General features: G+C 45.8%; 1 protein-coding gene across 2 annotated transcripts in view; it reads left to right on the top strand.

The window, feature by feature from the left end:
* Positions 1-223: 223 nt before the first annotated feature.
* Positions 224-16992, top strand: part of LRRC3B (leucine rich repeat containing 3B) — an 84981-nt gene continuing 68212 nt past the window's right edge. The window contains exon 1 of one of the 2 annotated variants that reach the window (XM_055321349.1): positions 224-372. The gene's annotated coding sequence lies outside the window, so the exon portion shown is untranslated. Of the gene's footprint in view, positions 373-2383; positions 2648-16992 lie in introns of those variants that run through there. The other variant, XM_055321351.1, reaches the window with a different exon arrangement.

The following is a 16992-nucleotide window of genomic DNA, read 5'->3' as shown; positions in this document are numbered from 1 at the left end:
CTCCTGCGAGGCTCCGGGGCCGCGCGCAGGGTCTGCAGCAGCCGCCGCAGCCGCCGGAGCCCAGCGGGGCTCTCTCTGCGCGGCCGCCCGGGGCCGCACCCTCGCTCGGCGGAGGCGCCGGAGGACGCCGGCGAGCCCCCGCGAGCCAGCCCCGCGAGCCAGCCCCGCGCCGCCCGCGTCCCGCGCTCGCCGCCGCCGCGACCCGGCCCAGCCCTCCCGGCCGGCGGGTTGGGGTGGGCGGCCCGGCAGCCGCGGGGTGGGGAGCGCGGCCGCCGCAGTTCTGGCAGCGCACACCCCCAGGCAGACGCATCCAACGCCTCCTCCCTGCGCCAGGAGGATGGAGCAGCCACGCCGGCCCGGGACTGGCGCAAGGTAAGGTGCAGCCGCCTGTTGCTTTTCGCAAAGCGCGGTGTCGTCCCTCTGCCCGGGTGCCTAGGCCGCCCCTTCCTAACAAGTAGAGGGGAACTATCACCCCAGGTCAGAGCCATGCCCAAACCCCCGGCCCCCTGGGCGCACACCCTGGAAGAGACCTCTCCTGGCGAGTGGGAGTCGACCCCTCCGTTCGCGTGCAGCCGGCTGCCATGCAATAGTCTGCAAACTTTTGTGCCCCCCTCCCTGCGCGGTGCTCACCTCGTGCCGAGCAAGTTGCACGTCTAGTTCTCGGTGCGCCCTTCCCCCAGTCTACCCCACTACCACCCCCTGACGTTTGCATCTGCCCATTTCTCTCTCGGTGTTCTTGCTGGTCGACTTTTCCACTCCCTGCAGCTCCCGCTGGAGCGGCGAGGCTTTGGGACCCAGCAATGCTTATCCTGCCCGTGGGGGGCTGGAGAGGAGCGGAGAGAATGAAATAGGAGGGGTGGGACGTTTTGGGGTGGGGAGGCTGCGGCTAGCCTTGGGGCTCTGCCTAGCGCGGCGGGAGTCGGTCCATCCTTGCGAATGCCACCCCCAACTCGGTAATGAAACCCTCGGAGTGGCTTGCGGCTGTGTGCCGCGGGAACGGCAAGTGCAGATGCGGGTGGGTGAAGTAAGTCGTTCGGGGAGGGGAATGTTGCTGGAGGGGTGGGGGAGGAAACCGAGGGTCGGGGGTACACCTGGTTGAAAGGGTGCCAATGGGCTCTGCTTTTAGAGTGGGCGAGGGGCCAACCCTGAGCCGTCACCTGACGTGGAGGAAAAGGGATTTGAGCCCCGGGGGCTCTGGGCCGGGCGTGTAAATACAGACGGGGGAGGGGCTGGGCACCTGGGGAGGCGCGGAGAGGCCGAATGGAGCCCAGGAATGCCCGCGCCCGAGGGGGACTGGGGAAGGCCGGCTTCTGGGTGCCTGGGATGGGGCGATCTTCCTTCCTCTCCAGGAGAAACAAACCTCCCGGCGAGATTCTGAATGCGTTAGCATCTTAGGCGGTGACTGAGTGGTCGGATCCTGGACCAGGGGATGCCTTCCCTGGCTCTAAGAGGACCTTAGTCCCCTCTTTCTCCCGCACCCACTTATACACCCTTCGATCTCCGCAGCCAGGTCGGTAGACCCACGCCCACCTTCCCTGCCGGGCGCTCGAGAACCAAAGCGGTCTGCACAGCCGCAGGGTGGGAAGGGGATTCCTGGCCCCCAGGGGAGGCGTGCGCTAGGTAGGGGGGAGTCCCCAGCGCCCCGCGAGTAGGCAGGGGTTCGAACCGTTTGGAGGAGAGCGCAGGGGCGGAGGCTGCCGCGGGAGCCACCTTCCTCCCCCACCCCCCGCCCCTCCGCCAATCGCACCTGGGCGGAGCGAGGGAGTGGGGGAGCCCCGCGCTGCTCCCGCAGGCTCCAGGAGCGCAGAGCCGGCGGGCGTGCGGAGCAGGGCGAGGGGGTGTGGGCATCAGGTGAGGGCAGACTTGGCTTCAAGGCCCGGGGCCCCCCGGGCAGCGGTGGGTCTGTCCGCGTTCTGCCCCTACATAGATCCTTCTGGTTGTTCCAGACGCTTTGCGGGATGCAGGAAGGCGAGGTTCTTTGCTCCTTTGCACCCCAGCAATCCGGAACGCAAGACCGCCGGCGGGAGGGGGCCTAGACTGCTGTGGCATGAACGGGCGGCCCCCGGGCTCCGGCGTCCAGGTGCGGAGCACACAGGGCCCCCGAAGGCCCGGAAGCACCTCTTTTAACCCTTCCCTCTCGGAAGAGGTGCACGCCCCTCTCCCAGCAGCGCCTTTGGCTGGGAGTCCGGTCCCGGTTCCCACTGGCCCACAGGAGAATTTGGAGGTTGCGTGGGTCTGGAGCTGTTTCAAGCCCCCTGGCCCTGCCTGCTCCGGCCTCCCACGTGCAGGCTTTTTGGGGCACAGCCGTCTCTGCGGGTTGCCCTGTATAAGTCTGCTGCTCTTCCGTAACCAGCTGGCAGAAAGCAGAGCTCAGCGCAGTCCCCTTTCCTGGGCGCCACGCCTGGGCCAGACCCTTCTGGAAGAGACCGTGGACTCTTCAGGGCTCCGGGGAGGAATCCTGAGGTCGGTCCCTCCCATCCTGGGGCACCCCTGGAGCAGCGAACTCCCAGAGCCCCAAGGAGCGGGAACGGGGATTCCCTCAGCGCAGACTCCGGGTGCAGCTCCTGAGCACAAAGGCCACACCCTCACAGGCCAGGCGACGTGGGGATAGAGCGTGGGCTTCTGCCGAACTACCTGGACACCTGAGGTAGGATCCCAGAATTAAGTCCCTCACCCCGGGAAGAGTTAGCTTCCAACACCCTTGGGCCCATTTCCTTCTGGATGCTTATTACCTAGGTTTGTGCTCAGGCCACTTCCCTTTGCATGTAGAAACAGGTTGGAACATGTCCCTGGGGAACTCTTGAAGGAAGACTTCAGATCCACACCAGAGTTTCCCTCCCACCATTGCTGAGCTCTGGGGGGAAACAGGTAGTAATAATAATCAGCGCTAGTATTTATTGAACTCTTACTCTGTGCCAGGCAAGCACTCTTCTTGATATTTCGCGTGAACTGTTTTAGTTTTACTCTTCACAACCACCTTGGACGACTAAGTTATTTTTTCCCCCATTTTATGGGTAAGAAAACTAAGCCATGGGGAAATGAAGTTATTGGCTCTTTGTCATCCAGCAGTAAGTGGTGAAGCTAGTTAGTTCTTGTGGGTGGAGAACACTGGGTGTGCTCCCAGCTCCCAGCCCTATTTGGCGGTAAAGACCTTTTGTCCACAAGAAAGTATGGGTGAGGGTGAGGTGAGGTGAGCCCTTTACTCCAAATCCTGGAAACATACTATATACGTGCCAGTCCTTGCTATGGTCCGGGAAACTGAAGGTGCATATCGCCCCTCTGAGAAGTCTGTTGAGGTGCATCTGGGTAGGATGAGATCTTGGTTTTGGAATTAAATTTAGGGAACTGGCTGCTGTCAATGGACTTCTTTTCTGGACCTTTTGGTAGACATTCCTTTTTTAAATATGAGGAGAAATGGCAAGGAGGGAATTCAAAGGTGAGCAGAGATTCTATAGTCACAAACTACACAAGCTGTATTTTGCAAATGAGTCCCTTCCTAGTGATTGAATCACAGAATATTAGAGCTAAAGGGATCTCAGATAGCACTGGTCCCAATCCAGAGGCAGGGAAGATACTGGGCCATGTGCTCTAGGCTCAATGTGAGGTTCCTAGCATAGCTAGTACTAGAAGCACTGTCTTCTGACTCTTAGTCAAAAGAAAGTATGTTGGTGCATAAATAGATTATGCCGTCTGCTATTGTTTTACAGCCTCTTAAAATCAATTAGGGAAAAACTGTTTATCAAAAAACTTCACTTTTTCATAAATGCCTCAATCGGCATAACTAGGAAAAGTATCCTATAACGGATAAATCAGCACAAATGTGCCTCACTTGCAAAAAATTGCAACCCAGTACTTATACACCTTCAGATCAACAAGATCTAACTAACCATGCAGACCTTTAGATGACTCTAAATAAAATTAAATGGGATTTTCAATCATTTTAGCTGTCTTTTTGTCAAGTTGAGTAGCTCTGTCTGGCTTCACCCCCAAGTATTCGGGAAGATAAGAGAAATCCTCTTGAATACAGTGAAATGATTTGATATTATTTCTTCTGGATTTCTGACCCTTGGGTCCAACCTAGCTGATGCAAATCTGAGGCAAAACAGTATATTTCCCGTGCACATACTTGGGACTTATGAAGGGGAAAATAGTTATTTGCCATTTTCTCACCCACTGATCCCCTATAACAAAGGGACCTTCTCCAGCAGGTTAGGGGTTCCATATACCCCTAGGCATTCTTGTAGGACAGAATTCTGGTTTCTAAGAACATTCCATGTCTTTTATCTGAAGCTATAGTATCAGGATGTCCTGCCCTCAGAGACAAATCAAGAAAAAGTCAGCTGGAGTAAACAGAGAGGGGGACTGGGAAAAGCCTGTTTCTTAGAATCACATGAGGGGTAAGAATTATAGGCAGACAGATGGTAGAAACTTGGTGCCTTTTATGTTGCCTGGAGTAGGATTTCCATCCCTGATGTTGTGACAAGCCAGGACAGAAGCCCTCAGGCAGTAACTGGGGGTGGAGGAAGAAAAGATGAGGGTGGGGGAACAGTGCTATCAAGAACCTGGGGTAGGGATCCATGGAGGCTTGGCTGAGAAAGGGCTTAGTTAGGGGTGACAGGAATGGCCATGGTTAGCCTACACTAAGAGATACTCTTCCCCTTCCCTGCCTCCCCACCACCTCAGTTTGGCCATATGTGTTGGGTTGACTGATCTAAACCCCAGAGTCCCCAGTTATCTCAAGGGAAGCATTCACTTTCTAGAGAATTTATTAGAAATGAATATTGTTTTATGTAAGTCAGAAAAAAAAATACACAGTTACCCTAATCTTCAGGGAGAACTATGAAAAAATCAAATTATCCCAGAAGAGTAACCTTCTGGAGGTAAGGATTCTGGTGTAGTTAGATTATAGCAATGTGAGAGCAAAAAAAGATGTAACACTGAAATCAAGTATGACAAAATCCAAAAGAAAGAGTCTCTCCTTGAGGGACCACAGAAAGAAGAATCCTTTTTGATCTGGGCAGACATCCTGGTTCCCATCTCCTAGCTTTTCAGGGACAATAGGAGACTTACCTGGAGCTTCACCCTGTTTATGTGGTGGTCATGGTGGGCATCCTCTCTACCTATTTTGCTGTGGCTCCTAGGTGGTATAGTGTTAAAGGGCCCACACAGCATTTCTGCTGGGACAATTCTTTTTGCATGTATTTATCTTAAACCATATAAACTGATATCAGTTTGTTGGCAGAATAATGATTCCTGTTAAACAGCATGTTCTGGGGAAAAGGTTGTGAAAAAAATGAAGCCCTTTGTTCAGAATACAATGAGTAAACGCATTTATGCAATACATAGCATGAATTAAACTTCTCAGTTTGGGTTAGATATTTTGGTTAGAAAACAAAAACATAAGCAAGGACCAGAGCATCTGAACTTGACCTACTTTTAGCAGCAAGAGAAGCCACATAAGTTTCTGTGGAGTTTGAAGAAGATGTTGGCAGGGGGAAAAAAAAGAATCAATAGAACCTGAGAAGCTTTACTAACCTCATCAATTTTGTTTTAAATAAATATCTAATATCTTAATTCATGTTTAAATTTGAATGCTCCATATGATCAATAAATTTAATATTTTAACTGCAGATTGTGACTTTGATGAGCTTTATTCTACAAGTGGCTGGGAACCATGATGGAAACTCTTATAGTGTGACATACATATTAGTATATAACTATACATGTTACATAAAAAGCCAGTGAATTAATACCTTGCAACATGACCTATGAAATGGCCATTGTATGTGAGAATGAAGTTTGAGGTCTTCTCAAGAGCTAGCAGGCTTGGAATGCATTATTTTCTCAAAGGAGATGAGTTTATCATAAAGGCTATATAATTCATTTAAAACAAACAAATGAACAAATATTGAAAAAGAACCACCCAGATCAGTGAGATTTATAAAATTTGTGGTTTCAATTTATCCTGAGTTCTCTGAGCTGATTTTTATGTTAACTATCCAATGCAAGTATCACTATACTTTCAGACAGCTTTTTTTTAAAGACCTGTGCCTTTTCTTAGAAGTCAGAAACAAATACAAAAAAATAAAATATTGTGAGCCATGATCAGACACAGAATAAGCACCTGACAAAGCTAAGCATGTTTTCAAATGCAGATTAGTTTCTTTGTTTCTCTCTCTTTTCTTGCACTCTTCCCTTTTTTCCTTTCTTCCTTTCTCTTGTAGGCCATTGATATAATTTTCAGTCTACATGTGAGTATTTAATACTTTGCTGGGAGAGTTGTCTATTTCAGGACAAATATTTCCCCTGGTGAGGGCAGAGAGGAGGTACAGTGCACTTGTATGTTTGTCCAAAGCTAAAGCACAAAGGTCAGGAAGTCACACCAGCTTTCCCTCTAGTGTAACCTTTCCGATTTAGAAAAAGCAGTGCTGGTATAGGCCTGCTTACAGAGGGCTCACCTTGTTAGCAGTGACACAGCAGTATACTTTCCTTTTGCCGCTTTGGGAATTCATGCACTGAGAAGAATCCTGGTCCAGTCCTCTGACCTTCCCTAGGCATCTCTGGACATCAGGGATTATCAAGCAGGAATGCTTTCCGTCTTCCTACAAATTATATTTTAAGCTTGGGTTGGCAAAGGTGGGTACCCTCCTACCATGGAATGTTTGTTGTCATTGTTCAGGTGGTCAGTCTGTTTTTTGGTTACTTTTTAGAAACACGTCCTGTAGACAAAATTAATTCCCTTCCCTAATGCAAGGTATAGGGTTGAACCCTGGTGCCCAAAGCACCTACTGCAAAACCCAAGAAAGGACGATGACTGATGACTGATAGCCACCCAGGTCAAGAGGGCTGAGAGAGAGGTAGTCAAGCTGCAGCAGAGGGAGGCGTAGGACAGAGAGGGGGTAAAAGAGGCAGTCCGAGAGGGTAAACAGACCACCTGAAGGAAGAGAACCCAGCCATCAGTACAGAAAGATTAAATGAGATTGATAGTAAACCAGACCTGAAGGATAAGATTAAAAAGGCATAAAAATAAGAAGATAAAGCTAATGGAAGTGTTAAAGAGCTAAAGAAGTGCACAAGGAAAAATAATACACCCAAATAATTCCTCAAGGTCTAGGTCAACACAAAGGCAGGCTGGCATCTCAGCCAGCAGGCATGCCTCATACTCACATCCCCCTGTTCCTTGTTAATGTGGCTCCTCAATCACCAGGCCGAGGGTGCTTCATTTCATTGATGCCTTGCGGCCCTTTGGCAGTCTGCCAAGCTTAGGGCCCCCAGAATTATGTATTTAATGCTTAAAATGCAACACAGATGATTATAACACTACACACACACACACACACACACACACACACACACACACACCATTGTGACATACTAATGTACGTGTAACCCCAAGATCTATTGGTAGGACGGATGGATGGCTACCATCTCTCCTAAGTAGGGATCAGCAGCAATGCTGCTTTGAGATAACAGCTACAGCTGTGTCCTGATAGGAGAATATCTGATTTATATCAGTGGCAAAATTGCTCGGACTGCTGCTACATGTCAGGTTTGCAGCCTGCATTCATAACGGAATGAAATACTAAATGGTTGTTCAACGTTAGTAAACAAAGTTGTGGCTATTTTTCTATTGATAAATGCCCTAGGTGTTTGTGACCCCAAGAACCCTGGACCCATATACTTAGTATCTGCAGTTAGTATCTGCAACTAACACTGCAGGTGTGCATTGGAACAGACGTGGGCAAATTGTAAGAGTGTCCTCCAAACTGTTTTTATCTCTCTGGGACCTCTCTCTCTCTCTCTCTCTCTGGAACAATTTTCATTTTTCTGGCCCAAGGAACTGGCTTTACCCCACCTATTCCTAGGGATTATGGTTGTAGAGATGGGTGGGCATCGGCAAATAAAGACCTTCATTGGAAAGAGAGTCATATGTCAGGGGCCTGGGCAGGCTATGGGATGCCTTTGTAAGAACTAGAAAATGGGCTTCCTTGGAGCAGCAGCAGCCTCTGGCTCCTGGCTAGATGAATACTGGCCTGTATTTTGGGTCCGGATGGCTGCCTTGGCTACATGCCCTGTAGGTTTGGCTAGTTTCACCTGAAGTAAGGTTGTATTATCTGACTACATTGCATTTCAGCCTGAAAGTTTTAAGTTCCTCCTCCAATGATTTTTTTCCTCCTAAAGTAGAGCTGCCACAATGGCTTTGAAAGTTTCACTTCCTTTCCCTACCCACTTCTGGTTTTCAGGAAATGGCTTCAGTGCAGGCAGGTGGATGGAGAGCCATGGGAAAGGGTCCAGATCTGGAGAATTCTTAAGCTGAATAATAAGGCTGTGAGTGATAGAGAGGGGACTGTGGTCGTATAGTGTTTTCTAAATCGATGGTTCATATTGTCCTATGTTGTGAGGTGACAGGATGTCCCTGATCTTGGAGATCACCATGTTTCTGCTTGTTCTCTTTGGTGAAATAGAACCTGCTTAGTAGAAAAAGCTCTCCTAAGAAAACCTTTGACTTTTCAGCAGGGAGGCAGTATTTCAGAAAACATCCTTTTTATATGCAGGTAGAGTATTCGCCTGGGAACCAGGCAACCTCATTCTACTTCTAGCTTGGCCTTAACCAGCTTGGTATCTTTGGGCTGGGTAAGTTCACTGTCCTCTGCTCTATTTCCCCAGTAAACAGGAGGCTTTCTAGAGCTCCTACCAGCTCTGTGGTCCATAATGTCAAGGGTGCATCTGGCATTTGTTTTATTTACACTCCATATGATGACTTTCCTGTTCAGGTGGTTCAAGCTCACTTATTTGCTTAGGCCTTCCACCCCTGACATACCCCAGAACCAGTACTGATAGGGAGGCACTCTACAGTCCCGAGGGTCTGCTGACACCCAGAGCACTTCCAGGAGCCCAGAATAAGGGGATGGTGGTGATTGTCAGGAGCAGTGGTAGAGGGAAGTATAGCAGCATATAGTAAAAGGATAGAGTTGGAAAAGGGTAGAAGCATCGATAAGTTTCCTTGCAGCAATAACTGTCACTCAGGAAAGTTGTAGGAAAGATGAAGGAGGGTTCCTGAAGTTTTGAGTATGTGCCAATCTTTGTAACGATATGCTGTATCACTTCCTGCTAAAAACTTTCAAATTACCCCTTGTTGCATCGAGGAAGTTACTTCCTTAGTATGGTTTGAGAGCTCCCTCCTCACCTGGTCCTGCCTGTCTCTTCCTCAGTCACTTTCCTGGGCACATCCTGTGCCCTGCCTGGTGTGTTCTAGCTGAGGTGGTAATACTGGGTAGTACCGCCAATTGGTCACATTTCCTCTTTCCAGCTCTGCGTTCAATGATAGTGATATCATGCTGGTAGCTAAAATTCCCTATGGTAGGATTACTGACACCAGAGCAACTCACAGACACTACAAAGCAGCGTTTTTCATCCCCAGGGAATCTGTTGTTAAAATTTGCCAGCACATACCACTGCCCCTACGCCCACTCCACCAGCAGCCTTGCAGTTCCTGCCACAGAACATGCCATTGCCTATTCTTGACAGTTCACCTGACTGATTCTCCCTCCTTTCCCTCTCTCTTTCCTTTCTTCCATCTCTCCTTTCCTTCTGTCTTTCCACCCATCCATCTATCCGGAGGTAGCCAGACTTGGTTCTAATTCCCCTTCTGCAACTTCATAGCAGACCAAGAAAATTTCCTAACCTTTAACATGCCTTCATTTTCTCTATGTGAACTGTTGTGAGGGTTCAATGACTTTGTATGTATGAGGTGCTTGGAACAGTGTCTGGCACGTGATAAGTACTATTTAATTCTTTGTTTTTAGTATTGATCAAAACATTGTTCATTGCCTCCTGTGTGCCCAACACTGAATATGCACAAATGAAAACAGGTTTAATAAAATAAACATAAAATATTCGACAGCCGGTTAGTTTTTCCAGGGATACCAAGACCTGACTTCATGGAGCCAGGGGCATTCGAAATGAATCCTGAAAGATTGATCCCATACACCCACCAAATTGGCAAGACAGACAGAGGCATTGCAGAGGAAGGAAGTCACGTGAGCACGGGCATGGAAGGGAGAACAGCATGACCTGCTAGGATTTTGTGTAGCTGAGCATGAACCCATGGAGGGAGAAGGAGTCTTTGATCATGTTTGGGTTATAGGTGATCCACAGGGAATTGAGCTACAGTCTCCTCTTAGCTCTGTTCTTTTGCCTTTGTGTGAGGATGGATCTGAGCTTTGTTTGGTTTTCCCCCAAAAAAGTCAGAAATCCAGATTTTTTATGTGAAAGCTCCTGACGTTTAATGGTTGAACTAATTCAATTAAAAACAGAACAAAACAAAACACAGAACACATCCCGCAGGCTCTACCCAGCCTCCTGCAGAAGAATGGAGATCTAGTTCCCAAGCTGGTATGAAGATGATAAAATCTGCACTTGGAATTCCTGATGTTGAATAGGGTTCTGTCATTAGCTGTGTGACCAAAGGTGAGAGTCCCTTCCACTCTCTGAGCCCCTGGTGCCTGCCAAATGGCTGTCATATTTCTTGTTCTATGTAACTTGCTGTGAGGAGCCTTTTGGACTATGGAAATAAAAGCCCCTGCAAAGAACCAGACATGCATTAGACATATTCCCAGACCCTCTGTGCTGTGGCAAAGCCATACACAATTCGGTACAGCCCCAAGAGTGAGTCAAGTCACCCAAAGGTACCTGAATGTCCTTACCTGCCTTTTCAATTTTGACACTAGATGGGGGAAGAGAAATGTAGGAGTGTTTTATTCCCTTCGTTCTATGAAAAACGTGAGGGAGCTTGACATTCCATTTTGGAAGTCTGTATGTCAGAGATACAGCTAAAAGTTATTGATTGCTTCTGCATGGATTCTGGACCATGGGGAAAGGCGCGTTCCACCTCTGTGCTATGTGCTGGTTGTTTCTTTGAGGTAGCAGAGGCTTGTCTGGAAGGAAGTCAGCTGCACACAGTTTTCATCAGAGGATTTCTGGAATTTCTTCTCATCGATCCCTGTCCATTCCAGGCTGGCTTTGAACAAGCTTTTAAGGAAATGATCAAACCTTGGAAGAGTCAGATCCTTTCCTGTTGAGGGATGGGGCTGAATGGATGTTGGCTTTCCCACAGCAGAGGGGCCAACATGAAGCTAGCCTACTTCCTCAGGCCTGGTTAGGAGTACTCTGTGAATGCAGCTTTTTGAAAGCCCCAGGCCTAGTATAATACATTGAATCTTGCTGTTATTCTGATTTTGTGTTATTTTTATTTGTTTTGCTGTGTTGGCTGATTGGACTTGATCATAAGATGCTTCGAAGAGGCAGGCAGGCTTTGAAGTAAGGACACCTGGTTTTTTATTTATTTATTTATTTATTTATTTATGATAGTCACACAGAATGAGAGAGAGAGAGGCAGAGACATAGGCAGAGGGAGAAGCAGGCTCCATGCACCGGGAGCCTGACGTGGGATTCGATCCTGGGTCTCCAGGATCGCGCCCTGGGCCAAAGGCAGGCGCTAAACCGCTGCGCCACCCAGAGATCCCAGGACACCTGATTTTTAAAAGCATAACATTTCTGGATTTTGATTTCATTGTAGAGATTTTATTTTTTTATTTTATTTTATTTTGTTTTTCATTGTAGAGATTTTAATGATTTCTGCTTTAGATGCTGACCTGAGCCTCAAAACTTATTTTACTCTCCTCTAAACCCCAAACCACCTGGGTCCTCAGGACTCAGGTGTATGATGCTACTGTGGTTCTCATCCTCTGTTGGTGTCTGGGGTCCCTGCAGAGGCCAAATCACAGAGGAACCAAAGTCGTATTCTTCTGAGATGGATTTGAAACCACTTAGGTCTATTGAATCAACATTATAGGTGACACAGCACATTTGATATTAAAGCAGTATTGAAGCCCCGACCCCTAATGTGACTGTACTTGGAGATGGGGGCTCTGGGAGGTAATTTGGTTTAGGTGAGGTCAGGAAGGTTGGCCCTTCGTCATGGGATCAGTGCCCTTGTAAGAAGAGATCCCAGAGAGTTTGCCTCTTCTCTTTCCATCCACATCCCCTGAAGAATGGTCTCATAAGGATACAGCAAGAACAAGGCCATCTACAACCCAAGGAGAGATCTCTCACAAGATATTGGCCATGCTGGCACCGTGCCTGTGGTATTTTGTTACTGCAGCCTAAGATGCTTAATATGGGAGGTTACTATAGGTTAGTCTGGGCACCTAGCCACCTTGTGAAACATTTCTTTGAGCAAAGACGTGCCTGTGTTTATACCACTGTCTGTAATGTTCACCACCAGCCTGGCACATAGTAGGCATTCATTAACAACTTGTCAAATGAACGAACACTAATGAACAGACTGACAAAACATCCCATTTATAAACATTTGGAAAACAATTCACTTGCGTATTGGGGATTTCTGCAGTCACGGTTTTAGATGAAGGAAAAATAAATTCTTTTAGAGTATACAGTGTGTGTGGGGCGTGTGTGTATGTATATACCAAGCTGTTAACAGCTTGCACTTTTTTACTAGCCCACCCCATGGAGACATAATGATAGTAAAATAAATACAGTCAGCATGCTTTCCTATTTACCCAGCATGCAAGCCAGTGACTATTTCCAAGCATTTGCAATTTCATCAAGGTCTCCTAGAACCATTCCCCATAAAGAGATGCTGAGTTGGGCTGTTGACCTACCAAAACCTAATTATCTGAAATTTAGTAAAATAAAAAAAAAAGTCCTCTCTTTATAAGAAAGTCACAGAACCTCAATATTGAAAAGGATTTCTGATGTCCCTTTGCTCTTCAGATTCCCCAATGGGCAAGTAGCCATGGAAGGATGTGATCTTCCTGACAAAATGGTGGCTTCAGGGTTCTTTCTTGTTCCTCTGAGAAATCCCTCAGGTACCGTGGGGTGTTTGCTCCATAGCTTTTGCCATTTGAGAATGGAGAAGCTATTTCCTCAAGATGCTATTCATCTTTATTCATATCTGGGTGCAGATGAGTTCAGAATGTGTGGGTGTGGGATTTGAAGAGTGAAGTGCTTAGGTAACAGTTGGCGTGCCACTTGTGTAATGAAGAAAATGTATTGACAATATTAAATTGTGGGCTGAATCTGGCTTTTGGTGTTAAAAAAAAAGAGAACAAAATTTCCCCAAGTGACAGCATTGTTTTTATGCCAGGGGTGTTTCTAAATGTTGGGACAACAGCGTTGAGAAACATGGGTCTTCACTGAGTGTCGCTTTCTTCTGCGTGCCTGATTTTAGCCTAGAAGCCCCACATAGCTTTCTTTGAAACTGGAAGGTGTTGCAGTGTTTCTAAATATACATTCATATTGTACTTAACTGAGGGAAATAGATTCAGTAATAACAGGCAAGATTTTAATTCACTTTGCATATTGCAGGTGGAAGAGCCAACCAATTTCCAGAAAAATTAATGGTAATTTATTGAGTCACTCACTAAGAAGTTACAGTTTGCTTCCCAATCTCCAAAACCTCTAACTCATCATCAACCTCTAGGTCTTTAACAGGTGAAAGTGTGCACTTTTGCTTCTTATTAAAAAGTCATGTTCTTTATCTTTTCTTGATGCCGATCACAGTAGAGACTAATACAGAGAAATCTTTCTCCTTGGTTATGGGTAGAGTTGAAGAGGTGACTGAACATGACTGTGACCAGTTAACATTTGTGCATTCCATCTAGATGTTTCTAGCAAATGCACATGGATGTTCAGGGTCCTGGCAATGCCTAGTTCAGGGATTTTTAACCATTTTTTCTCATTATATATCCTTTTGGAAGTCTGGTAAAACCTATGTGCTCTTTCTTACTTTCTAATGTAAAATTAACATTTTTAGTTTGTCTAGATTAAATCTAAAAATATTTTAAATATAAAAAATAAATAAGATTACCAAGAACCACCACCACAGCAAAAATACCCATGAAACGCGTGGATTCTCAGGGATTCTTGGAATCTCTGTCACACTGTATTTAGAGTATAATGCATGACCTATATCACTGCCTGATCTGTCATCAGTATTTAAAAAAAAAACATTTCAAATAATATTCTTCAATAGTTAGCTTTACCATCAGATGTGTTTGAACTTGCCTGGTCTAGACTTGCAGCCCACACCTGTCAAATTTCAAAAGACAGTGCTAATTTGTGGAGAATTAAACATTCTCATTTAGAATGTCCACTTTTGCAAAACTGTAACAAATAATTTAAATGGTTGACTTCTATTTATCTGTGAAGAATAAATAAGTGTAGATAGGGACGGCCATTAAGTAACCCAGATAGGGATCCCTGGGTAGCGCAGCGGTTTGGCGCCTGCCTTTAGCCCAGGACGCGATCCTGGAGACCCGGGATCGAATCCCACGTCGGGCTCCCGGTGCATGGAGCCTGCTTCTCCCTCTGCCTGTGTCTCTGCCTCTCTCTCTCTCTGTGACTATCATAAATAAATAAAATGAGAGACGTGTGACTCTTTAAAAAAAAAAAAAAGTAACCCAGATATCTGGATCACTGGGTGAGAAGACGCACCTTTTCCCTATTGTGGCTGAATGACTACCAGGTGAGAAGTTGACCAATAATTGTCTCTCTGTATTAGGAATGGCTGTGCTCAGGAGGAATTAACTATTATGACTTTAAAGTTGCGCTATGCAAGGATGCCTAGGTGGCTCAGCGGTTAAGTGTCTGCCTTCAGCTCAAGATGTGAGCCTGGGGTCCTGGGATCGAGTCACACATCGGGCTCCCTGTGGGGAGCCTGCTTCTCCCTCTGCCTGTGTCTCTGACTCTCTATGTCTCTCATGAATAATAAATAAAATTTAAAAAATAAAGTTTGATATGCACAAATGATATTTCAGGATTTCTGAATAATTGTATTGCCATATATATATAGCTGTGATTTTTTTTGGTGTTGTCACAGATACTAATGGCACTAGTGTAGTCTGTTGTTTGTCTTTAAAATTGAAGAAAATAAAATTGAAGAAAATGCCAAATTTCAGTTGTTGATCAGTGGGGGAAAAAAAAGGCAGAAAAGACCTTCTACAGTTAAGGATTCCCTGCTTTGTGGTCTTGGCTTCTCAGTGGGGGACTGTGGACCCCAAGTCAAAAACCTCTGTCTCAAGGGGTGAGTCAAACTGATAACATGAAAAATAACCATGAAAGCAGTTTTCAGACAGAAAAACCCACAGAAGGGGTTAGAAAAGAATGTCACCACCTGGTAATTTATTTAACCAACATGCCAGAATTTGACATGGTTGGCTTAGTAACTAGTCTTTTTGGAGAGAGATGCTGTAGCCTTTATTCAGTAGAGTATTGGGTCTTCTTTGAGAGCCAGTGGCATAATGTGTATGGTCTCATTAGTGTGAATTATTAAACTGTTTAAGGGTGGGTCTGGAGTTTTGAAGTAAGCCAAAGTCACTTGAAGTAAGGCTGCTGAATGTAGAGGGTGATCGGGTATGTAAACACCAGACTGGCAGTTGAAAATTTGGAGGCTTCTTTTCAGAAGGGACTCATCATCTCTTCTGGAAGCTGCTCCATCGTGGTAGAGGCAAGGTAGGGATGAGATCTGGAAAAGATTGAGTTTCTAAAATGATAGCATCCTTGGAATCTGCCTTCAGTCCCCAGGGTGACTAATTTATAGAGGAAAGCTCATTTCCCTCTATAAAGTAATGTACCAAGATGGTTTTAAAATATTTAATGACAACATTCAATAGTCACATTCTGTACCATCTTGAATGGAACTGTGTTCTCCAATAGAAATATAATGCTAGCCACTTACAGAATTTAAAATTGTCCAGTAGCCACATTAAATGTGTAAAAAGAAAAAGGTGAAATTAAGTTTAATAATGTTTTTCACTTAACCCAGTATATCCAAGATTGCTATTTTAACTTGTGATTAAGTTAAAATTTATTGGTTTTTTTTTTCATTCCAAACCTATGAAATCTAATGTGTATTTTATACAGCAAATTGCACTTTGGACACTGAATTTTCACCAGAAATCTGACCTATGTTCAGATTTCAAAAAACTGACAATTGAAAAAGCAGATTCACATATCCATGTTGTTTCAAATACACTTAAATGCTTTCTAATAACTGGTGTATTGGGTTTTAAATTTAATCACAAATAAAATGAAACATTTAGTTCTTCAATCATGGGAGTCACATTTCAGGTCCTCAATAGCCACTGGTAACTAGTGATCACTGTATCCGGTTGTGAGATTATATGGGGATATAATGGGAGCAGAATCCATAGACACAGTGTGGACATTTAAACTCTTGGGCGTAAAAAAAAAAAAAAAAAAACCTCTTGGGCGATGCTCATCCTTCCAGTTTTTCTTACCTTTCTGTGTATAAAATAGTTATTTTGGTCTTTTAGTTAATCTAGTATTTTCCCCAAATCTCCCCATCTTCTCCTTAGAATCCATTTATATGACCCTCCAAAGGGCCTATTCTTATGAGTATTTACCATTTACATCCGAGAGAGCCATATGGTCTCTGTTTCATAGATGGGAGGTTTGGGGATGAGTGGAGGTGATTGGATGAAGACAAGAAGTTAATACCCCCACTCCAGGTTCTTATAAGAAAGCACTTAGCCACAGGAGCAAAGTTTCCTGACTCTTGCCACCCCCCCCCCCCCATGCATCTCCAGTTCTGATTCTGAAGACTTGGGGTGGAGCTCGGGAAACTGCATTTTCATTATCTTCCTTGCTCTCCATACATTCCCCTCCCAGGTGATTCAGCCCAGCCTAATCTAGTACCTACTGCCCTGAGCACCCCTGCACTGTATTATTTTTGCTAGTGGTTCATAAAGTGTGTTCTGAGGACCCCCTTCATCAGAATACCCTGTGTTTTGTTGAACTGAAGAGTTCTAAGCCCTGCCCCAAACCAGCAAAGTCAGAATAGCTGCATCTGTGGTGCTAAGAATCTGCAGTTTTAACAAGCTCCTTGACTAATTCTTGTGCCTAGTGACTTTAAAAGGCAGTGCTTTATGCAGACACCTCCTCAATTTG

The sequence above is a fragment of the Nyctereutes procyonoides genome, unplaced genomic scaffold (genome assembly GCF_905146905.1).
Source record: "Nyctereutes procyonoides isolate TBG_1078 unplaced genomic scaffold, NYPRO_anot_genome, whole genome shotgun sequence".
Taxonomy (NCBI): Eukaryota; Metazoa; Chordata; class Mammalia; order Carnivora; family Canidae; genus Nyctereutes; species Nyctereutes procyonoides.
Note: the sequence above shows the minus strand (reverse complement) of the source record. Positions and strands in the feature narration are given on the sequence as shown.